Source organism: Rhinopithecus roxellana, chromosome 18 (assembly GCF_007565055.1).
Source record: "Rhinopithecus roxellana isolate Shanxi Qingling chromosome 18, ASM756505v1, whole genome shotgun sequence".
NCBI classification, from domain to species: Eukaryota; Metazoa; Chordata; class Mammalia; order Primates; family Cercopithecidae; genus Rhinopithecus; species Rhinopithecus roxellana.
The window spans coordinates 1,186,277-1,212,062 of record NC_044566.1 but is presented as its reverse complement, the minus strand read 5'-3'; the positions used below and the strand labels follow the sequence as shown (position 1 = coordinate 1,212,062).

The window sequence follows — 25,786 nt, the reverse complement described above, 5'->3', positions numbered from 1 at the left end:
TGAAAGAATAGCTAAAATTTATCTGCTTTGTTACTGTCATATAAGTAATCAGCAGATGGTTCTATTATCATTATGATTTGTCTCATTCTACTTAAGTTTGTTTTGTTGTTTTCTTTAGTCTGACTTCTTCAGTTGAGTGTTCAAACATTCATTTCCTTTCTTATTTGTTGATAGGCTATTAAATTTCCTAAGAGCATTGCTTAGTAAAATTCAATGATATCAGGTATGTATTGTGTTTTATTATTATTGTTTTTTATATATTGTGCTGATTATTTTCTAGAAAATATTAATAATATAAATTAATCTAAAAATTTTCCTTGGATTTCCAATTTGACTTAAAAGTTATTTAAGAGATAGTTGTTAATTTGTTTTAATTTCCAGAATTTTTTTTCATTTTTCTCACTAACTTCTATTTTATTGTATTGCATTCAGATTATATTCTCTCACTATTTCTACTTATAAAGCTTAATCAGAGTTTCTTTAGGGATTAATAGTATTGTCATTTGTGTGAATACAACATAGCTACTTGAAAAGAAGGGATATCCTTAATAATTTGATTATTTGAGTCTACAATATCTCCATTTCTGTTTATATGATGACATAGAATAGATGAGTAAAATTTCCCATATCTACTGCTTTTTCCTGTGTATTTCCCATTGTTTTTCTTGTAGTTTTAGTTTTATGGTTAATGACGCTATATTATTTAGCATTAGAACATTCAGTGCAAAGATAATCAAAAACGAGAGGGAGATAATAAATTATGTTTATCAAAAAGATAACTTTTCCCCAAATGTACAAGGGATACTTAAAATTTTAATCAAAATGGACAACTTTAAAAAGTAGTCTTTTACAGGCTACCATGGTGGATAGTTTGCAAAGACTGGAAGAACTGCTCTCTGGTGGCATGCCTAATTGCAATGTGACTGATAATAAGGTTGGTCTGTCTCCTTACCCCCTCAATCTGAACTGACCTTGTGAATTGCTTGCTTTGACCAATAGAACACACAGGCATGACCTAGGTTTAGTTTTCACTCTCATGGACTGCCTCCCTGAGACCTGCATGCAAGAAGTCTAGCTTACTGGAAGTCAGTCTAGCTTACTGGAGGATGAGAAGATACATTGAAAGCCACTAAAGTGCCTGAACCACCTGCCAGCACTTACTGCCAAATGTGTGGGTGAGGTTATCTTGAACCTCCAGCCAGCCTGGCTGTCAGAGGCATGCTGCCACACACATGAACTCAGGTGGAGCTGGCACAAGAGCCACCTGAAAAACTCACAGAATTACAGAAATAATAAAGGGGAGCTGTTATAGGACACTAAAGTAGGGTGGTTTATTACTTAGTAATACCTAAGTGATATATCCCAGTTATTGAAATAATCTCATAAAAATAGAAATCATTACAAAATGATGATCAAAGAGTTGCTTACTTGAAAATGTAAAAATACATTCACAGGTCAAGTTTGTATCAAAGAAGTATGCAAAACTGAGGTCAGAAATTACCTAGAAAGTCACAAAAGGGAAAACAACTTATACCAAACATATGAGCCAAAGTAGTACTCATTAAAAAGTTATAGCATTGAAAACAAAGCTATAATATAAACACAATGATGTTCAAAAGAATTAATAATCATCCAAAGAAATTTAAAAAGGAATAAGCCAAAATAATCCAGGTAATGAAATTAAATAAAGATAGTTAACCCTGATGATTAATTATATATTGGTAGTTAAAATGTGAGCAAAGATTATTTTATATATATATATACATATACATACTTCAAGTTCTGGTTTACATGTACAGAACGTGCAGTTTTGTTACACAGGTATACACATGCCATGGTGGTTTGCTTGAAAATGTAAAATAATAAGGTTGTTTTGGAAGCCAATCTAATATACTAGAAATATTAAAAACATATCTACACTTCAACTCAACAGTCTCACTACTGAGCATGTATCCATGGTATCCATGGTGAAAAAAAAAACACAATAGAAAAAGTGTGTGTGTGTATGTGTGTGTGTGTGTGTGTGTGTACATGATGTCAAGTAAAATTAAATTCTATTTTGTTTAGTACTCTATGAGGGTTCAAAGATTTCTCTTGTGTTTTTCTGCTACTCAAATATAAATACTCTTGTCCTCAAACTGTTTTATTACCATGACTGATTGCTGAAACAGAAATATAATTTATATGAAAGCTCCTGAAATCTGTTTTAGATCCTTTCAGACAGTCATAAAACATGTCTAGTAGTGGAGACAGTATGAGTTCATGATTGTACTTGTCGTTGGTTACTTCTAAATTTACTAAATTTAAAATGCACTTGCTAATTTTTTGTCTATTTTAAATATAAGCCTCTGGTTATTAAAAAGTAAACAAAAACTGGTGGGTGATTCCCAGAATTTTAACCAAAAGCATAATCTGTTATCTCATGGCAACAGTTGTTTACATACTTTAAGTTGAATAATGAGCTTTCAACAATTTCAAAATTCAAACACAATCCAGACCAATGTTGATATTTCCACACTCAGGACAAGTGGCGCAGTGTAAAATTCATGTGAAAATCTCATTATCACTGTCAACTACCAACACTAGCAACAATTAACCAAGGATAACAAGTCAAATCAAATAAGTATAAACTGTACTCTACTAGTGACTATTAAAAATTCAGCATTTCAGAACACTAATCTTCAATCCTTTATCAAAAGCATGTTCTGACTTTAAAAAATGTGGTAAAATACACATATATTATACAATTTACCATCTTCATTATTTTTAAAGTGACTCTGCAATTTCTCTTTAATATCATTGACTTGTGAATTTATAATTCTCACTCTGTCCCAAACAAGGGAACCTATTACATTTTGTATTACATTTATTACATAAATTACCTATTACATTATAATTCTCACTCTGTCCCAAACAAGGGAACCTATTACCTATTAAGAGGACAGCAGTGTGTGAAACAAAGTACTGGACTAGCACTCAGAAAAAAATGGGTTCTGGTTCAGTTGTTCGACTATATGTAGTCATTTGACTCTTGAGTCTTATCTATTTATTCTTTGTGAAAAGATGTTATCTTTTCTGTAAGGTCTTTTCCACTCTAACTGGTGGCAGAGAAAGGTGTTTGGATTCCCAGGACTGTCTTCTTTGCTTACAATGTCTCTTCCAGCCCTGGATTTTTAAAATGTGATTTAAAAAAACAAAACTTTAAAAGATACCATCTTAACCATTTTTAAGTGTACAGTTCAGTAATTTAAAGTATATTGACATTGCTGTGCAATCAATCTCCAGAATCGTTTTAGCTTTCAAGAATGAAACTCTATGCCCACTGAACGAGCAACTCCCCATATATACATATACACACGTGTATATATATATATACGTGTGTGTGTGTATATATATCTCCAGCTTTTTCTTTTTCTCTGGAAAATTCTATCATATTTCGTTCATCCATTCATCAATGTTCACTTGGGTGACCTCCACCTTTTGGTTATTGTGAATAATGCTGTTATGAACATGAGTATGCAAATATCTCTTTGAGGCTCTGCTTTCAATTCTTTTGGATATATACCCAGAGGTATAATTGCTGAAACATATGGTAATTCTATTTTTAATATTTTGAGAAACTGCTATACTATTTTCATAGTGGCTACATCATTTAGCATTCCCATCAAAAATTCACAGGAGTTTCAATTTCTTCCACATTCTTACTAACATTTGTTATTTTTTTTTTTATGTTTGCCATCCTAATGGTTTTGAGGTGATAGTGCATTGTGGTTTTGATTTGTATTTTCCCTAATAATCAGTGATTAATCATGACATTTAAAGAAATGATGTTTAAATTTTTTCTTTAAGTACAATACAAATGCTACTTTATCTACAATGTAAAATAAAGCTGTAGACTTTATATACAAAAACAAGTTCTTGCTCACTGATCAGCAAATTTTCTCAAATATGCTGATTCATGGGCAAATATACTAGTGGGGTAAAATTAGAAGTACAAGCTTGCTGAGTTGACCAGGGGATTTAGTTGGATTAATTTCATAGTTATCATCAACCAAGCTATCCTGATAAACCTAATTCCTCCACAAGGACATGGTAAAATATTCTGTCAATCTGATTTTTGTTTACTAAGCCACTTTTACTGACCAATCCACACTCTAATTAATACATGATCTTTTCTTTGGATTTTTTATTCTTGTTTCATGAACTATTCTACTTTTTAAGGTGATTTTGCATAGATATAATCTATTATAACTAGTATTATAAAATAAAGTATAAAACTGAAACCAGATGAATATCCTGTTTCCAAAAACTGCATATTAAAACTACATGGATTTCAAATTTCTTTTGTATCAAAATAAACTTATGCTAACTTGTTATAATATGTCTAAACAAGATCCAGTTTGAGGCACTGAGAAGAATATGACATCAGTTTGAAAAGAGCTCAGTCAGAGCAACAAGAATTCTATAAACTGAAGCAAGAACAAACATCAAATTTCTGGTGAAGCTTGGGTGGAAGAATGGTGAAATCACTGATGTTTTGGAAGAATGATGAAATCATTGATGACGTTTTATGAAAAGCTTATGGGGACAATGCCTGATATGATCTGGGCTGTGTCCCCAGCCAAATCTCATCTCGAACTGCAGTTCCCATGATCCCCACGTGTCATGGGAGGGACCCCACGAGAGGTAATTGAATCATGGGGGCAGTTACTTCCACATTGTTCTTATGATAGTGAGTTCTCATGAGATCTGATAGTTTTATAAGGGGTGTTGACCCCGCTTTGTTCTGCACTTCTCATTGCTGCTGCCATGTGAAGAAGGATGTGTTTGCTTCCCCTTCCACCACGATTGTAATTTTCCTGAGGTCTCCTCAGCCCTGCTGAACTGTGAGTCAATTAAACCTCTTTCCTTTATAAATTACTCAGTCCTGGGTATGTCTTTATTAGCAGCATGAGAACACTCAATTGGTGCCATAGAGTGGGGGCACTGCTGTAAAGATACCCAAAAATGTAGAAGTGACTTTGGGACTGGGTAACAGGCAGAGGTTGGAAGAGGTTGGAGGGCTCAGAATAAGACAGGAAGATGTGGGAAAGTGTGGAACTCCCTAGAGACTTGTTGAATGGCTTTCAACAACATACTGATTGTGATATGGACAAAGAAGTCCAGGATGATGTGGTCTCAGATGGAGATGAGGAAATTGCTGGAAAACAGAATAAAGGTGTCTCTTGCTGTGTTTTAGCAAAGAGACTGGTGGCATTTTTCCCCCTGCCCTAGAGATCTGTGGAAATTTGAACCTGAGAGAGACAATTTAGTGTATCTGGTGGAAGAAATTTCTAAGCAGCAAAGCATTCAAGAGGTAACTTGAGTGCATTGAAAGCATATAGTTTTATCTATTTACAAAGATATGGTTTGGAATTTGAACTTATCTTTAAAAGGGAAGCAAAACATAAAAGTTCAGAAAATGTGCAGCCTGATGATGCAATAAAAAAGAAAAAAAAAAATTTCTGAGAAGAAATTCAAGCCTGCTACAGAAATTTGCATAAGTAACAAGGAGATGAATGTTAATCACCAAGACAATGGGGAAAATGTCTCCAGGGCATGTCAGAGACCTTCATGGCAGCCTCTCCCATCATAGGCCCAGAAGCCTAGGAGGAAAAAATGGTTTTCTGGACTGGGCCTAGGACCCCCATGCTGTGTGCAGCCTAGGGACTTGGTGCCCTGCATCTCAGCTGCTCCAGCCATGGGTAAAAGGAGCTAAAGTACAGTTCAGACCATGACTTCAGAGGGTGCAAGCCCCAAGCCCTGGCACCTTCCATGTGGTGTTGAGCCTGAAGGTGCACGAAAGTCAAGAAATGAGGTTTGGAAACCTCTGCCTAGATTTCAGAGGATGTATGGAAATGCCTGGATGACCAGGCGGGGTCTTCATGGAGAACCTCTCCTAGGGCAGTGCAGAAGAGAAATGTAGGGTTGGGCCCCCCCCTACATAGTCCCCACTATGGCACTGCCTAGTGGAACTGTGAAAAGAGCTCCAAACCCCAGAACAGTAGATCTACCAGCAGCTTGCACCATGTACCTGGAAAAGCAGCAGACACTCAACTCTAGTCATGAAGGCAGCCGGGGGTGCTATACGCTGCAAAACCACAGGAGTGGAGCTGTTCAAGGCCATGGGAGCCCACTTCCTGCATCAGCATGACCTGGATGTGAGACACAGAATCAAAGGAGATCATTTTGGAACATTAAGTTTTAATGACTGCCCTATTTGATTTTGGACTTGCATGGGGCCTTAGCCCCTTTGTTTTGGTCAATTTCCCCATTTTGAACAGGTGTATTTAACCCATACCTGTATCCTCACTGTATCTAGGAAGTAACTAACTTGCTTTTGATTTTACAGGCTTATAGGTACAAGTGACTTGCCTTATCTCAGATGAGACTGTGGACTTGGACTTTTGAGTTAATGCTAAAATGAGTTAAGAGTTTGGGGAACTGTTGGGAAGGCATGTTTGTGTTTTGAAATGTGAGGACATGAGATTTGAGAGGGGCCAGGGGTGGGATTATATGGTTTGGCTGTGTCCCCACCCAAATGTCATCTTGAATTGTAGTTCCCATAATCCCCACGTGTCATGGGAGGGACCCAGTTGGAGGTAATTGAATAATGGGGGTGGTAAACTCCATGCTGTTCTTGTGATAGTGAGTGAGTTCTCATGAGATCTGATGGTTTTTTAAGGGCCTTTCTTCCACTTCAGTCTGCACTTCTCCTTGCTGCTGCCATGTGAAGAAGGGCATGTTGGCTTCCCCTTCCACCATGATTGTAAATTTCCTGAGGCCCTCCAAGCCCTGCTGAAATGTGAGTCAATTAAACCTCTTTCCAGCTGGGAGAAGTGGCTCACACCTGTAATCCCAGCACGTTAAGAGGCTGAGGCAAGCAGATCACCTGAGGTCAGGAGTTCAAGACCAGCCTGGCCAAAATGGTAAAAACCCCATCTCTACTAAAACTACCAAAATTAGCCAGGTTTGGTGCAGATACCTATAATCCCAGCTACTCAGGAGGCTGAGGCAGGAGAATCACTTGAAACCAGGAGGTGGGGATTGCAGTGAGCCAAGATCACACCACTGCACTCCAGCCTGGCCAACAGAGCAAGACTCCATCTCAAAACAAAACAAAACAAAACAAAACAACAACAACAACAACAAAAAAAACAAAACAAAGAAAACACCTCTTTCCTTTATAAATTTACCAGTCTTGGGTGTATCTTCATTAGCAGTGTGAGAATGGACTAATACAATGCCCCAAAGAAATCAGTGGTTTACAAATAGATAACTCACTTTAAGAAAGGACAAGACGATGTTGAAGATGAAGCCTGCTATGGCAGACTATTTACATCAATTTGTGAGTATTTAAAAAAAGTTTATGCTCTAATCGAAGAGAACTGATGATTACAGCAGAAATCATAGACATTTTAAAGGGTTCAGCTTACAAAATTATAAGTAAAAAATTAAAGTTGAGCAAACTTTCCACTCGACGGGTACTCAAACTGTTATTCCCAGATCAGCTGCAGAAAACAGCAGAGCTTACAATGAAAATTTTAGGCAAGCAGCATCAAGATCCTAAAGCACTCCTCTGAGGAACTGTAAAAGTAGATAAAGCGTTGCTTTGCCAGTAAAATCCTGAAGACAAAACACAATCAAAGCAATGGTTACTGAGAGGTAGAAGTGGTCCACTCAGAGCAAAAGGACACCTATAAAGAGCAAACATCATGGCAACAGTTTTGATGGGTACTCAAGACATTTTGCTTGTTTACTTTCTGAAGAATAAAAAAAAATAGCATCTGGTTATTAGGAGAGTTTTTAAAAAAGTTAGCCAAAGCTTTAGCATAAAAACACCAGAGTCTTCCTCCAACACAGCAATGCTCCTGTTCGTTCCTCTCATCAAACAAGGGCTATTTTGCAAGAGTTTCAGTGGAAAATCATTAGGCATTCATTTTACAGTCCTGATTTGGCACTTTTTGGCTTCCTTTTTGTTTTCTAATCTAAAAACTTCTGGAAAGAGCACCAATTTTTCTTCTTAATAATGTAAAAAAGATTGTATTGAAATGGTTAAAGGACCCTCAGCTTTTTAGGAATGGACTAAATGATTGGTAATCACAGCTTACAAAAATGTTCTTGATGGAACTTATGTTTAAAAATATAGTTTACATTTTTAAAATTTTATCTCTAAATTCCATTTTCCACGAACTTCTTGAAGTTCGCTCATGTTTTTGTCTGTGTATGTGTATAATATATGCATACACACACTATGTATTCTATATACTATATTATATATAATGTATATAATAATGTACATATACACTATGTAATATATAATTGTATATGTATACACTATAGCGTGTATGTATGTATAGTATATATACTATAGCATATGTAATATATATGGTATATAACATAACTATATAACACATGCCATAGTATATATGATATGTATACATATATACGTGTTGCATATGTATTATATAATATATAAGTACCATTGGATATATAGTGTCTATATATAGTATATTGTATTATACTGTATATATACTATACTATATATTACATATAAAATGTTAATATATAGTATATATACTATATATTATATATAAACTATATATAACAGTATACATAGTATATATATATGACTCTATGTATATGACATTTTAGGCTATTCTGTCACAATTAGTGAGTATAATTCCAAGTCTAAAAAAATTAAAAGTAACAGAAAGTCTAACTATAAATGCCATAATCCCTCTCTAGCTTAATCTTTATCATAAATATGTTCACCTCTGCCACTTTTAAGGATCAAGCTAAGGTAATGAAAAAAACATAAAGATCAAGTCTATTGCTATTTTTATTTTAACCTAGCGGAGTTGACGTTATTAAGTAACTAAAGGTGAGGAAATCCAATAGTAGTAAAGGTTGTTGATAATACCTGTCAATAAACATGACCAAAATCCATCATCCAAAATAACAAATCTTACTTGAAAGAAAAAAATTGAATTCAATTGTATGTTAACAGATGTATGTTAACGGAAGTGTTTCAGAAAGTAGTCAATTGCTTTTGGTGGCATGTAAAGTAAATATGTAGTTTACTTGATCCAAACTATCAAGTGCCAATTACTGTGTGAAGAGTTGAATATAATGTGCTATTTTCATTCCCCTTTAGGAACATCTTTTTCTGTTCTTTTACCCTTTAAGGCTCAAATGTTTAGGTTATTTCTTATATTATCCTTTCCTTTCATACTGTTGCCTTCAACTTTCCTATGCATTCTTTTCCCTATTATTGTGGAAATACACACAGACATGCACACACACACACACACACATACACACACCATAGCATTTACCATTTCAACCACTTTTCAAAATATAATTCAGTAATATTAAGAACATGCATATTGTTGTGTACCCATCCATTCTTGTGGTGTCATTGATAACTACTGAAAACCAATCTTCAGCTTAAGTCTCTCTCCCAAAATCTATTAGTCTATTCAGCATCTCTTATTGGATATTGTATCATTCGGCTTTCTCATGGGTGAAAGCAACATAAACTATATCTACCTAATTTAAATAGAAAAATATTTTATTAAAGGGATTTGGGGTGATGCCCAGAATCTCTTGAAAGGACTGGAGATGCATGCTCCAAGATGACATAATTATTACAAAGAAGTCTTTCCCAATCACAGTGCAAAAGTGAGCCTATAAAAATACCACAGCTGTTATCACTAGGCACAGATCCTTCAGTTTGTACTACCATTTGCATTCATACTTCTGGAGACCTATTGCTGAATCTCCAGGAGCCAGAGGCTCTGTAATCCAGATCCAACTTCTGCTGTGGCTCATGGCTACTGCTTGCCTCAACATAGACTTCATGTAGCCTTCCTTCTGCATGTCATCAGTTTCCTTCTCAAATTCCAGAGCAAGTGTCTCTGACTGGTAAAATCTAGTTCATGCACCAATGACCCACCCCCTGGCCCCACACCACCACCACTGCCAGTGTGAATGCATGCACAGAGGCCACCAGCCCCACACTGATCAGCTCCCCAATGCTGCACCAACACTGCCACCAGTGCAAACATGCACATGGACACCGGGTGCCTGCCCTCAACAGCCCCCTGATGGACTACAACTGCTGGTGCTGTGAAAAACCTCACAGCCACCAGAAGCCCTGTGCCTGCCAGCAGCCCAGACCCAGCCTATGAGCATGCACCACACTGTGCTGCTGCAACTGCTGGCACAAGTGAACAAGCATAAGTCCCGCTACCACCACCCAACAAAGCACTTTGTCTGGCAACACCCATTGTCATGGTTTGGACAGTGGTCCAGAAACACCTCAATCCCTCCAGCGTAGCAGGTTTCTAACCTCAAGGGGCCAGAGAACAAAGCTGGGGGCCTGATACCAGCCCCCAAGATTTAGAGGACCCTTCCAAGCAGTGTTGAGCTTAGCCTTGGCTCCCTGAAATCTTCAAGAAATGAAGACAGTCTACTGAACCCACCTTATCTCACAATCAAATCCCCAAGGATGTCAAAGAAGATAAAAGAAAAAAAAGACATCCAAAGGCCAGCAACTTCAAGAACTGAAGGAACATCTACTCATGGATGAGAAAGAGCCAGTGCAATAACTTTGGCAACTCAAAAAGTCAGAGTGTCTTCTTATCTTCAAATAACCACACTAGTTCCCGGACATGGTTCTTAACCAGGCTGAAATGGCTGAAATGACAGAAATATAATTTAGAATATTAATAAGAATGAAGATCATGGAGATTCAGAAGAAAGTTGAAATCCAATCCAATGATTCTAAGAAATACAATAAAACAATACAGGAGATGAAAGACGAAATGGCCATTGTAAGAAAACCAAACTGATCTTATAGAGCTGAAAAATTCACTGCAAGAATTTCAGAATACAATCACAAGTATTGACAGCAAAATTAACCAAGCTGAGGAAAGAATCTCAAAACTAAGAAGTCAGTTCTCTGAAATAATTCACTCAAACAAAAATTAAAAAATAAAGAATGAACAAAATCTCTGAGAAATATGAGACTGTATAAAGAGATAAAATCTGTAAGTCATTGGAATTCCTGAAAGACAAGGAGAAAGCAAGCAACTTGGAACAAGTATTTCAGGCTATAATCTGTGAAAATTTCCCCAACCTCACTAGAGAGGCCAACATTTAAATTGAGGAAATGCACAGAACCTCTATAAAATACTTAACAAGAATGCCATGCCCAAGACAAACAGTCATCAGATTCTCTAAGGTTGAAATGAAAGAAAAAATGTTAAAGACAGTTAGAAAGAAGAGGCAGGTAACCTACAAAAGGAACTCCATCAGGCTAACAGTGGACTTTTTAGCAGATACTCTACAAGCCAGAAGAGATTAGGGATCCATATTCAGCATTGTCAAAGAGAGAATTTCCAAATGAGAATTTCATATCCAGCCAAACTAAGTTTCATAGTGAAGGAGAAATAAGATCCTTTAAAGACAAGCAAATGCTAAGGGAATGTGTTAATACCAGACCTGCCTTACAAATGATCCTAAATGGAATGCTAAATATGGAAAGGAAAGACAACTACCAGCTACTTGAAAAAACACAGTTAAGTACATAGACTAGTGACAAAGCAAACACACAAACAAGTCTGCATAGTAGTCAGCTAACAACATGACAGGATCGAATCCTCGCTTACCAATACTAACCTTGAATGTAAACAGGCTGAATACCCCAATTAAAAAACATAGGGTGGCAAGTTGGATAAAGACATATGCTGTCTTTAAGAGACCCATCTCACCTGTATGACACTCTTAGACTCAAGTAAAAGAATAGAGAAAATCCTACCAAGCAAATGGAACACAGAAAAAAGTAGGGGTTGCTATTCTAATTTTAGACAAAACAGACTCTAAACAAAGATCAAAAAAGAAAAAGAAGGGCATGATTTAATTGTAAAGAGCTTAATTCAACAAGACGTAACTATCCTAAATGTATATGCACCCAGGACTGATGCACTCAGATTTATAAAACAAGTTCCTAGAGACCTACTAAGAAACTGACATTATTAACAGTTCATGGAGGCAGAAAACTAACACATTCAGAACCTGGGCTTGACACTTGACCTAATGGACCTAATAAATACCTACAGAACTCTCCATCTCAAAACAACGGAACATACGTTATTCTCATCTGCACATCCGCATACTTTAAAACTCACCACATGACTGGACATAAAATACTTCTTAGCAAAGTTTTTAAAAAACTAAAAGCACATCATGCATACTCTCAGACCACAGTACAATACTACTAATAGTATTGATTTTTATACCATACAATTATATTTGCATTTAAACAAATGCAAAACCATACAATTACATGGAAATTAAACAACCTGCTTGTGAATGACTTCTGGGTAAATAATAAAATTAAGGCATAAATCAAGAAATTCTTTGAAACTAGTGAGAACAGATATACAACATACTAGAAAATCTGGGACACAGCTAACACATTGTAGGAGGGAAGTTTATAACACTACATGTCTACATCAAAAAGTTAGGAAGATCTCAATTTAATAACCTAACATCACAACTAGAGGAACTAGAGAAACAAGAGGAAGCCGACCCCAAAGCTAGCAGAAGATAAGAAATAAACAAAATCAGAGAAGAACTGAAGGAAATTGAGATGTGAAAAAAAAAAAAAGACCAATGAATCCAGGAATTTGTTCTTTGAAAGAATTAATGAGAAAGATAGACCATTAGCTAGATAGAATAATAAAGAAAAAAGAGAAAAACCAAATAAACGCAATCAGAAATGACAAAGCACATGTTATCACTGACCACAAAGAAACACAAAAACCCCTCGGGGTGTACTATGATACCTCTATGCACACAAACTAGAAAACCTAGAAGAAATCAATAAACTTCTGGAAATATACCACCTCCCAAGGTTGAACCAAGAGGGATGAAACCCTGAACATATTAATAACAAGTTCTGAAATTGAATTAGTAATAAGTCTGCCAATCAGGAAAGCCCTGGACTAGGCAGGTTCAGAGCCAAATACTATCAGATGTATAAAGAAGAGTTGGAACCATACCTACTCAAAGTATTCCAAAAATCTGAGGAGAAAAGACTCCTCTCTAATTCATTCTGTGAGGCCAGAATCAGACTGTCACCAAATCTGGCAGAGACACGATGAAAAACAGACAACTTCAGGCAACAGAAATTTAATAAAAAAGAGAAAACTCGATGAACATAAATGAAACAATCTTCAACAAAATACTAGCAATCCATATTCAGCAGCACATCAAAAAGTTAATCCATGACAATCAAGTAGGCTTTATCCCTGGGATGCAATGTTGGTTCAGCATATGCAAATCAGTAAATGTGATTAATGACATAAAAAGAACTAAAAACAAAAATTACGTAATTATCTCAATAGGTGCAGAAAAGATTTTTGATAAAATTCAACATCTCTTCATGTTAAAAATTCTCAATAAACAAGGTACTGAAGGACTATACCTCAAATAATAAGGGCCATCTATGACGACCCCACAGCCAACATTATGCTGAATGAAAAAAACCTAGAAGCATTCTCCTTAAAAATTGGAATAAGACAAAGATACTTTCTGCCACCACTCCTATTTGATACAGTGCCGAAAGTCCTGGCCAGAACAATCAGGCAAGAGAAAAAAAAAATAAAAGGCATCCAAATAAGAAGAGAGGAAATCAAACTATCCCTGTTTTCAGACAATATGATTCTATACCTAGAAAAACCCACAGTCTCTGTGTGAAAGCTCTGAGATCTGATAAACCGCTTCCATGAAATTTCAGGACACAAAACCAACGTACAAAAATCGATTGCATTCCTATACACCAACAACATCTAAGCTGAGAGCTAAATCAAGAATGTAATCTGACTCACTTTACCCACAAAAAGAATAAAATACCTAGGAATACAGCTAACCAGGGAGGAAAAAAAAATCTCTACAATGAGAAATGCAAAACACTGCACAAAAAATAGAAGATGACACAAACAAATAAAAAAAATTCCCATGCTCACGGATAGGAAGAATCAATATTTTTTAAATGGCCATACTGACCAAAGCAATTGCAGAGTCGGTGATATTCCTATCAAATTACCAATGAAATTATTCACAGAATTATAAAAAAAATTGTTTTAAAATTCATATGGTACCAAAAGAAAGCCTGAATAGCCAAGGCAATCCTAAGCAAAAAGAACAAAGCAGGAGGCATCACATTACCTGGCTTCAAACTACAGTACAAGGCTACAGTAACCAAAACAGCATGGTACTGTTGCAAAACAGACACCTAGACTAATGGAACACAATGGAGAGGCCAGAAATAATGCCCCACACTTAAAACCATCTGATTTTTGACAGTCAACAAAACAATCAATAGGAAAAAGGCCTCTCTAGTCAATGAATGGTGCTGGGATAATTGACTAGACATATGCAGAATACTGAAACTGGACCCCTTCCTTACTAAATAACCCAAAATTAATTCAAGATGGATTAAAGGTTTAAATGAACAACCTAAAATTATAAAAACCCTGGAAGAGAAGAGATACATAGCCAACAAACATATGAAAAAAATGCTCCACATTAGTAATCATTAGCAAAATGCAAGTCAAAACCACAATGAGATACTCTCTCATGCTAGTCAGAATGGCTATCATTAAAAAGTCAAAAAATAACAGATGCTAGTGAAGTTGTGGGAAAAAAGGGAACACTTACACACTGCTGGTGGGAATTCAATTTAGTTCAGCAAATGTGGAAAACAGTTTGGTAATTTCTCAAAGAACTCAAAGCAGAATTACCATTCTACCTAGCAATTCCATTATTCAGTATATACCCAAAGAAATATAAATCATTCTACCATAAAGAGATATGCACATGCATGTTCATCACAGCAGTATTCACAATAGCAAAGACATGGAATCAACCTAAATGCCCACCAACTGTAGACTGGATAAAGAAAATGTGGTAAATATACACTATGAAATACTATGCAGCCATAAAAAAGAATGAGATGATATGCTTTGTAGCAACATGGATAGAGCTGGAGGCCACTACCCTAAGCCAACTAGAACAGGAACAGAAAGCCAAATACCACATGTTCTTACTTATAAATGGGAGCTAAAAACTGAGTACATGTGCACACAAAGAAGGGAACAACAGGTGCTTGGGACTGCTTGATGGTAAAGGGAGGGAGATGGGTGAGGATCAAAAAACTACCTATTGGGCACTACACTTATTACCTGGGTAGCAAAATAATCTGTAAATCAAACCCCTGTGACATGCAATTTGCCTATATAACAAACCTGTACATTTATCCCTGAACCTGAAATGAAAGTTAATAAAAAATCTAGGTCATATATGAAACCTGGGCCTTATCTGTGAGAGGGGCATCCCATAGTGGGAGATGGGCTCTGGCCCATTATGTGGAATAATCGCCAAAGCAGAAGACAAGAATTGACCATTTCAAATAATAAAAAAGTTCAATACCTTGTTTTATAGGCACTTCAAAATCATCATAAACCTGATTTGAACTTCTCATCTTTCTCCCAAATCCTTGTGTTCTCCTAGGCAGAAACATAGAAGCATTAATTTTATACTTTCCTGCACCACTCCCAATCAGTTACACTTCAAGTATATCTTGAATCCACGCCTCTCCAGATCCACTACTATCATTTGAATTCAACTTTTTTTAACCTAGAATAACCCTAAATGGTCTCATTCATTATAACACCTGTATTGAAATACAGTTTACATGCAATACTATTTAATCTTTTCAAGGTACAATTCAATATTTGGTATTTTCAGAGAGTTGTGCACCCATCACAACAGTTCATTTTAGAACATTCTCATCACCCCAAAAAGAAACCTTTTGTCCATTAACAGTCATTCCTCATTTCTCCCGATGCCCCTAGTTCTAGGCAACCACTGATCTACTTTCTGTCTCAGTAGAGTCACCTATTATGGACATTCTGAATCATTGGTATCACACAATATGGGTCTTTTGGGACTGGCTTCTTTCACTTGGCATAATGTTTTAAACGTTCATGCATGTTGCAACCTCTATCATGACTCCATTTTCATTGCTAAATAACATTCCATCATACGAATCTACCGTATTTAATTTATCCAATTATCAGTTAATGGGCATTTGGGTTGTTTCTACTTTTTGCTATTACAAATAATGCTGCTATGAATACTCAGGTATAAGTTTTTGTGTTGACATATGTTGCAGTTCTCCTGGAGTATAAATCCTGGGTCATGCGTTAACTGCATTTGTAAAATTTTATGAATTGCTAAACTGTTTTCCAAAGTGGCTGCTCCATTTTACACTTTTACCAGCAGTGCATGAGTGTTCAAAATTTGTCCACTTCTTCACTGACAGTTGCTTTTTGCTGGTGGTTTTTTTATTATGGCCATCCCAATAGGTATAAAAATAGCATCTCATTGTTTTGATTCTCATTTCCTTATGACTGATGACATTGTACATCTCCTGTGTGTTTATTGGCCAACTGTAGATCTTGTTTGGATAATGTGTATTCAAATCCTTGGCCCATTTTTAAATTGGTGTGTTTGTCTTTTTATTATTGAGTTGTAGGTGCTCTTTATATATTCTACAAACAAGTCTCTTATCAGATATATAATTTGCACACATTTTCTCCTAAACTGTAGGTTGTCTTTTCACACTTTTGATACTGTCCTTTGAAACATAATTTTTAAATCAAGCCCAATTTATGTTTTTCTTTGTTTTGTTTTCGTCACTTATGTTTTTGTCATGATATCAAAGAAACCATTGTCTAACCTAAGGTCACAAAGTGATGCCTACGTTATCCTCAAAGAGTTTCATCATTTTAGCTTTAAATTTAGGTCTTTGTTCGATTTTGATTTGCTTTTTTGGATGGCATGACGTAGAAATATAGATTCATTCTTTTGCATGAATGTTAACATTACCACTTATTTATTGCAAAGAGTTTCCTTTCCCCATTGAATTGTCCTGGAACTCTTGCCAGAACATCAGCTGAATGTAAATATATGTTTGTATGATTTCAACCCTAGTCCATTGATTTATGTCTATTCTTATGCCTGCATGTCTTGATTATTGTAGCTTTGCAGTAGGTTTCAAAATAAGCATAGATAAGATCTCTAATTTTGTTATTCTTTTTTAAGATCATTCTGGCTATTCTGGGTCCCTTGCATTTGTGTATAAATTTGAGGATCAGCTTGTCCATTTCTAGAAAAATAACAAAGCACCAGCTTAGATTTTGATAGGGGAACATATTGATCTATCTTTGGAGAGTATAGTAGTCTTCCCTTATCTGTATTAGGGCTGCCATAATAAATAACCAAAAACTGAGAGACTTAAAACCACAGAAATTTATTCTCTCACAGTCCTAAACAAGAGAAGTCTGAAATCAAAGTGTAAACAGGGCCATACTTTCACTGGTAGTTTCTAAATGATTCATGGGAATGTTTGGAGTTCCTGGGCGTGAAGCTGCACAACTCCAATCTCTGCCTCCATTGTCACATGGCAATCGTGTGTGTGTGTGCGTGTGCACGTGTCTATGTGCCTTCATGTGGTGTTCCACTGTTTATGTGTGTATATATCCATGTCTCTTCTACTCTTATTTATAAGGACACCAGTTATATTGAATTAAGGGCTCATCCTTCTTCAGCAGGATCTCAACTTACATTTTAATTATATTTTCAAAGACCCCAGTTCCATATATGGTCACATGCATAGGTTCCAGAAATTAGAATTTCAGTATATCGTTTTTGTCATACACAAATCAACTCTCAATAATTCCCATCATATTGGATTTTATTAATAATATACAGAAATAAAATTAATTTCCATCTTGATCTTCAATCTTGCATCCTTATTGAATATGCATGATAGTTCCAGTGTTTTTTAGTGGATTTCTTTATGATCTTCTATGAACAAGATCATGTGATCTGCTAATATAGTTTTACTTCCTCCTTTCTTATCTATATGCTTTGTTATTTTATTTTCTTTCCTAATTGTCCAGAATAGAACCTCAAGTAAAATGTGGAATAGAAGTGACAAGAGTATATATTCTTGTCTTGTTCCTGATCTTAGGGGGAAGATTTCAGTCTTTCATCATTGGGTCTGATGTTGGCTGTATTTTATAAACACTTATTATGATACTGAGTCAGTTCCTGTCTATTCCTAGTTTTTTAACTCTTTTTTTGTTTTCTTTTTTCTTTTTTAAGGAGATAGAGCCTTTAAGGAGGTAATTAAGGTTAAATGAAGGCATAAGTGTGGGGTTGTAAACCCACAGTACTGGTGTCCTTCTAAGAGGAAGAGACAATAGAAATCTCTCTCTCTCTCTCTGTGCATACACAGAGGAAAAGCCATGTGAGAATACAGTGAGAAGGTGATCAACTACAAGTCAGGAGGAGAGCCCTCACCAGAAACTGAATTTGTTGGCACCTTGATCATGGACTTCTAGCTTTCAGAACTGTGAGAAAATAAATGTCTGTTTTTTAAGTGAATCAATCTGTGGTATTTTGTCATGTCAGCCCGAGTGGACTAAAACATATGGTGGATTGCATTAGTGAATGCTTAGAGTTTAAACCATCTTTGCATTCCTGTGATAAATGCCACTTGGTCATGGCAATTGATTCTTTTATATATTGCTGGATTCAGTTGGCTGGTATGTTATGAGGATTTTGTACCTATGTTTATTTTTTTTTGTCTTTTTTTTTTTTTTCCTTTTTGTGGAGAACGGGGTCTCGCTGTATTACCCAGGCAGGTCTCGAACTCCCGGGCTCAAGCTATTCTCCCGCCTCTGCCTCCCTGAGAGCTGGGATTACAGGCGTGAGCCACCGTGCCCGGCTGTACCTATGTTTATATGGGTAGCTTGATCTTTAGTTTTCTGTCTTGTAATTTCTTTGTCTGGGTTTGGTATCAGAGTAACACTAACCTCATAGAATAACTTGGAATATGTTCACTCATCTTTTATTTTTTGGAAGAGTTTGTGTAGGATTGCTGTTAAATCTTCTTTAAAGGTTTGGAACAATTCACTAATGAAGGATCTGAAATTAGAATTTTCTTTGTTGGATGGATTTTGATTATTTATTCAGTCTCTTTACTTGTTTCAGGTCTATTCTGATTTTTAATTTCTTCTTCCGTCAGTTTTGAGAGCTTGTATCTTTCTATACATTTTGTCCCACTTGATCTAAATTATCTAATTTGTTGTTTGTTCATGGTACAGCAGTCCTGCCCTTACTTGTCATTTCACTTTCCATAGTTCCAGTTACCTGCAGTAAATTGCAGTCCAAAAATATTAAACAGAAAATGCCAGAAATAAACAATTCATAAGTTTTAAATTGCACACCATTCTAAGTAGTGTGATAAAATCTCATGTCATCCTGCCTCACTTTTTTTTTTTAATAGAGATGGGATCTCACTGGAGTGCAGTAGTGCAATCATAACTCACTGCAGCCTTGAACTATTGGGCTCAAGTGATCCCCCCACCTTAGCCTCCCCAGTAGCTAGGACTACAAATGTGCGTCATCACATCTGGTTGATCCCAGGACATAAATCATCCCCTGTGCTGCATATTATACCCACACATTAGTCAATTAGTAGTTGCCTTGCTTATCAGATCATCCTGACATCCAACCATTGATATTATTATGGCTGAATGACCTGAGATCACCCAAAACACATGGTCCTTCTAACATTACCAGAGGATCAGTAGTAGCCTAACACTATGCCACACCACAACACACAAGTCATTCACCTCGTTTTCTCTCAGTGGGTACGCAGCTCATCATCTTGCATTATCACAAGAAGAATAAAGGCAAGTACAGTACAATAAGATATTTTGAGAGAGAGAGAAACAGACTATATTTGCATATTTTTGTTACAGTGTATTTCTATAATTATTCTGTTTTTATTAGTTATTGTTAATCCCGTGCTGAGCCAAATTGATAAATCACAGGTACGTATAAGGAAAAAATATAGTACATAAAGAGTTCAATATTATCTGTGGTTTCAAGCATCCACTTGGGATTTTGGAACATATCTCCCACAGATAAGTCGTTACTACTACATTTCTTTAAATCTTTTAGTTTCAGCAGTAATGTCCCCTCCATTCCTGATGTTATGAACATAATTCTTCTCTCTCTCTCTCTCTCTCTCTGTTTCATCAGCCTAGTAAAAGGTTCTTCAACCTTATTGGTCTTTTTCAAAGAACCAACTTTTTGTTTCACTGATTTTTATCTATTGTTTTACTATTATTTATTTCATTAATTTGAACACTAATATTTATTATTTTTAATCTGCTTGCTTTGTGTTCAATTTGCTCTTCTTTTAGTGTCTCAAGATGGAATATTGGTCTATCAAGTAAAGAACTTTTTAAAAATATGGTATTTTACACTTATGAATTTCCCACTAAGCTATATGCCTGTTTTTAGCTGCATACTAAGTTTTGGTGTGTTGTATATTTATTTTCATTTATCTTAAAGCATTTTCTAAGTCTCCTTGTGGTTTCGTCTTTTACCCACTGGTTATTTAGCAGTGTGTTCTTGAATTTCGACATATTTGCGAGTTTCTCAAATTTCTTTCTGTCATTGAATTCTAGTTTCACCCTGTTCTGCTTGGTGAATATGCTTTGTTATTTCTATCCTTTTAAATTTTCTAAGATTGATTTTATAACCTAGCCTATGGAATCCTGAAAGATCTTCCATGTGCACTTGAAAAGAATATGTATTCTGCTGCTTTTGTGTAGAGTATTCTATCTGTGTATGTGAAGTCTATTCGGTTTATAGTTTATATAAGTTTTACATTTTCTTGTTGGTCTTCTGCTGATTTGTTCTATCCATTATTGAATGTGTAGTACTGAAGTCTATGACACGTTGAATTGTCTATTTTTTTCTTTCACTTTTGTCAGTTTTTCTTTTATGTATTATAGGGCTCCACGGTTAGGTGTACATGTTTACAATTGTTATATCTTTCTGATGGATTGACCCTTTATCAATATAAAATAATCCTCCTTATATTTGGTAACATTTTATTTTTACAATCTAAACTGCCTGTCTTAATTTTATATTGGTATTATAACACATTTTTTAAGATTTTGTCGCTTAAAATATCAATTCATTCTCTTACTTCTTTTACTTGTCTGCAGTCAGAAATCAAAAATCAGTTTCATGAGCTAAATTCAAGATGTTGGTAGGCTGGTTCCCCTGCAAACTCTGAGAGAATTAGTTTACTTGCCTAAACTTCTAGTAACTGCCTGCATTTCTTGGTTTGTAATTCCTTCCTCATATCTCTACAATCTCTTCCTTCTGTTGTCATATCTCCAACTTATCACTTTGACATCCTGGTACCCTCATAATGACTTGTTACTACATGAAACTCACTTGATAATCCAGCAGAATCTCCCCATCTCATCTGGGGAATATTCAGTCATCCTACCACAGTGTCTGACAGAAATATAGCCACTTAAGTTTTCTTGTAGTTACTGTTTGCGTTTGTTATATCATTTACCATTATTCTACTTTAAACCTATTTGTATCTTTCAATATAAAGTATGTCCTCTAGAGAGTACATTGCGGAATCCTATTGCCCACACCAATTGATTGTCAGCAGTCTCTAACTTTAAACTGGACTGTTTAATCCATTTGCATTTAATGTTATCATTTGGTATAGTTATATCTGCCATTTTAGTTTTTGTTTTCTATATGTCTCATACCTTTTATTTTCTCTATTTCTCCTTTACTCCTTTACTTTGCATTAATGTTTTTGAGTGTAGCATTATTTAATTCAATTCCTTTAATAATTTTTTCACTATGTATATATTTTTTCGCTATATTTACTATATTAATATACATATATATTTAAACAGGGTTGCCCAAGCTGGAGGACAGTGGCACAATCATTGCTCACTGCAGCCTCAAATTCCTGAGCTCAAGCCATCCTCTTGCTTCAGCCTTCTGAGTAGCTTGGATTACAGGAGTAGCTTGGACTACCACCTCGCCCAGCAAATTTTAATTTTTTTTTTTTTTTGTAGAAAATGGCGACTTGCTATTGCCCAAGTTTTTCTCAAACTCCTGGCCTCAATTCACCGTCTTGCTTTAGCCTTTCAAGGGGTTAGAAGAGCTACCACACCTGGCCTCACAATATATTTTTAAGTGATTTCCTTATTGGTTTCTCTAAGACTTACCATACGTATCATAGTTTATCTACTTCAAATTTATACTAACTTAATTTCAGTGAGATACAGAAATGTAACTTCTACATAGCTCTCTTCCCTCTTTCCTCTTTTGATATTGTTATACATATAAACATCTACTCATGTTATAAAACCAAAACCAAAATAAATTCTTTTAATTTTACTTTATAAAATTTTATATTTACTAAGGAGATTTAGAGATAAAAGCAAAGCAAGTATATTTATAGAGTTTGTTATAACAGTCTTCCTACTTACCATTTTAGGTCCACTTTTTTTCCCCTAAGGATTCAAGTTACTATCTGACATCATTTCATTATTCCACGGCAGCTTTGCTCCTACCCACTTCCTTTGTTTTTATCATCAAATTACATATTTATTTGTTGTAGACTGAATAATACAATTATGCATATATATTTTATGCAAGTTATTTACATAATTTAAGAAAAAGAGAAGAAATATGCATGTATACTGTCTTTTCTAATTACATAATTATCTTTACCAGTGCTTTTTGTTTTTTTGTGTGTGGATTCAAATTACCATGTATGATTACTTACTTTCAGTGTGAATGACTTCCTTTAGTATTTCTCGCATGGTGGGTCTGCTCACAAAAATTATGTTTTTGTTTCTAAGAATATTTTGCTTCATGTTCATTTCTGAAAGTTTTGTTGAATATAAGATCTTGTGTGACAGCTTCTCTTTCAGCACTTGGAATATTTAATACCATTACTTTCTGTCTTCCACTAATCAATTCTGAAGATTAGTCAGCTGTTAATCTTATCGGGGATTCCCTTATACATGATGAGTTGTTCTACTCTTGCTGCATTCAATGTTTTCTCTCTTGTTTTTCAGCACTTTTCCTATGCTGTTTCTAGGTATGGATCACTTTGTGCTCATCCTACTTGGCGTTCCTTGATCTTGGGTGTATAGATTGATGCTTTTGATCAAATTTGGGGAATTTTTGGTCATGATTTCTTTGGATATTTTCTCTGCTCTTTTCTCTCCTCTCTTTCTGGCACTACCATCATGCACATGTTGGTGCAGTTCTCTGAGGCTCTGCTTATTTTTCTTCATTCTTCTTTGCCCTCTGTGTTTCAGATTGCCTAGTCTTGATCAAGTTTATGTAAACTTTATGAAGTCGATATTCAAGTTTGCTGATTACTTCTGCCAGTTTGATTCTGCTGTTAAGCCTGTCTAGTGAATTTTTCATTTCAGTGATTGTGCATTTCGACATCAGAATTTCCAGTTAGTGCATTGTTTAAAATAATTTCTATCTCTTTTGATACTTCTCTGATGAGACAGAGACAGTTTGATGTAAACAGTTTGATGTAAAAACTGTTTTTACAAAAAAGGAATTATCCCATGCCATAGCCATCTTCCAAGTGTTTACTTTGCTCTAGAATATGACTGTAAAACCAGAGTATCTATAGCGTTTAAATTGATCCAAGACACATACATTTAAACATTGCTGACAAATTGTCTTTTTTTCCTTATGACTGGATAAAGAACCAGGTAAACAAAAGTTGAATTTGCATTTATCCATAATGTACTACAATGAGCATTCTTTTTCAAAGTAAATTCATATATTTTAAAGAAAACATCCCATACTTTTGATCAACCTTACGGAAATCTAAAATAGCTTTTGATTTCTATATACTCAGAATCACAGAAAGCCCTTGCTAGGCTGGGCGCGGTGGCTCACGCCTGTAATCCCAGCACTTTGGGAGGCCGAGGCAGGCAAATCATGAGGTCAGGAGATGGAGACCATCCTGGCTAACACGGTGAAACCCCATCTCTACTAAAAATACAAGAAATTAGCCAGGCGTGGTGGCGGGTGCCTGTGGTCCCAGCTACTTGGGAGGCTGAGGCAGGAGAATGGCATGAACCCAGGAGGCAGAGATCATGCGAGAATGGCATGAACCCAATGAGCCGAGATCATGCCACTGAACTCCAGCCTGGGGAACAGAGGGAGACTTTGTCTCAAAAAAAAAAAAAAAAAAAAAAAAAGAAAGCTCTTGCTAGAAGCGACCACTGGAACCAACTGAGCCAAAGAGCCACTTTTCACAAGGCCCTGAAAGGTGATACATCATCCCAAGGTCACACAACTTCTTATACAGAAGAATCTCTTTCAATAGCAGTTCAATCATATTTATAAGCTCATTAAATAAAATGATACTTTTTATGAGAAAACTGTGACATTTGATAGAAATATAAACCACATTTGTAGGCAAAAAATAAAACATTTTATATAGCTTGACATTAAATTGGTAACCGCATCACTATTTTGACAATCCGAAAGGAAGGAGGAAAATATGAGGCTGCTTCACCACATGTTCTATTTAAATTTCTCATTTTATATGTGGAACAGTGAAGATTAGACTGCAGGCTCTTTAATTTCAGGGCTCCTCTGATGTGTAAAGTATACTTATTGACAGTCTTATAATAAGGTAATTCTAATCTAATATTCAGCTCGTCTTCCTCTTATTGGACCTAAGAAGCACAGCACCTTTAGTGAAAGAGTCCAGTGATATTAAAAAGGAACCATGTAATGTTACCGGACAGACTACAGGCCTCAGCTTTCTCCAAAATGCTGATGATCGAGGCGCTCTTACCATGCCCCTCACTTCTTTCTGAATCCTCACCAGAAGCCCAGTTAATGTCCACATTGCTACCAACAGTCTCTTTAAGGCAATCTACACTTTTTGTAGTACATTTCTCAAAAGTCTTCTAGCCTTATTCGCTACCTAACTCCAAAGCTACTTCCCCATTTCCTCTACCAAAATCTGTATTATCTCCCTATGAAAGCCGTAATAAATTACCAAAATCTTGGAAGATTAAAACAATGGGAATTCATTCTCTGATCATTCTGGAGGCCACCAGTCTGAAATGAAGTGCCAGCAGGACCACCCCCTCCAAAGGCTTCTGGGGAGGAGTCTTCCCTTGCTGCTAGTTTCTGTGGCTGCTAGTGTTCCTCGGCTTCCTTGTCTCATGGTCTCGTCACTGCAGTCTCCACCCTCATCACATATCCTTCTCCTCTCTGTGTGTATCAAATCTCCCTCTGCCTCTCTTTTATGGCAGTTATGATTGGATTAAGAGCCTATGCAGATAGTCCAGGATAATCTTCCCAAGTCAAGAACCTTAATTTAATCACATCTGCAAAAACTCTTTTTCCTTACAAGGTAACATGTACAGATTCCAGGGATTAGAACCAGCTAACTTTGGAGCCATTATCCAGCCAATACAGAAACTAAAGAGATTTCATAACTAAATGTAACTTGTGGTTTGAAACTCAATCCTGTTAATATAAAGGACATTATTGAGATAATTAGCAAGACTTGAAAGGGATCTGAGAATTCAGTGGTAGTAAATTATTGGTTAATTTCTTGACTGTAATGGTTGCATTGTGAATGTGTAGAATATTTTTAATAAATACACATGGAAATATTCACAGGTGATGGTGCATTAGTTCAGGAACTTATTTTCAATGATTTAAAAATAATTATTTTACTGTACTTCCAACTTTCTGTAAGTTTGTG

General features: G+C 35.8%; 1 long non-coding RNA gene across 1 annotated transcript; it reads right to left on the bottom strand.

The window, feature by feature from the left end:
• Positions 1–6,072: 6,072 nt before the first annotated feature.
• On the bottom strand, positions 6,073–22,619 carry LOC115894570. The gene is made up of 3 exons (XR_004054697.1): positions 22,509–22,619; positions 15,541–15,617; positions 6,073–6,194 (listed from the first exon to the last, which is right to left on the bottom strand). It is a non-coding gene; the product is annotated as an uncharacterized LOC115894570 (long non-coding RNA).
• Between the last annotated feature and the right edge of the window lie 3,167 nt (positions 22,620–25,786).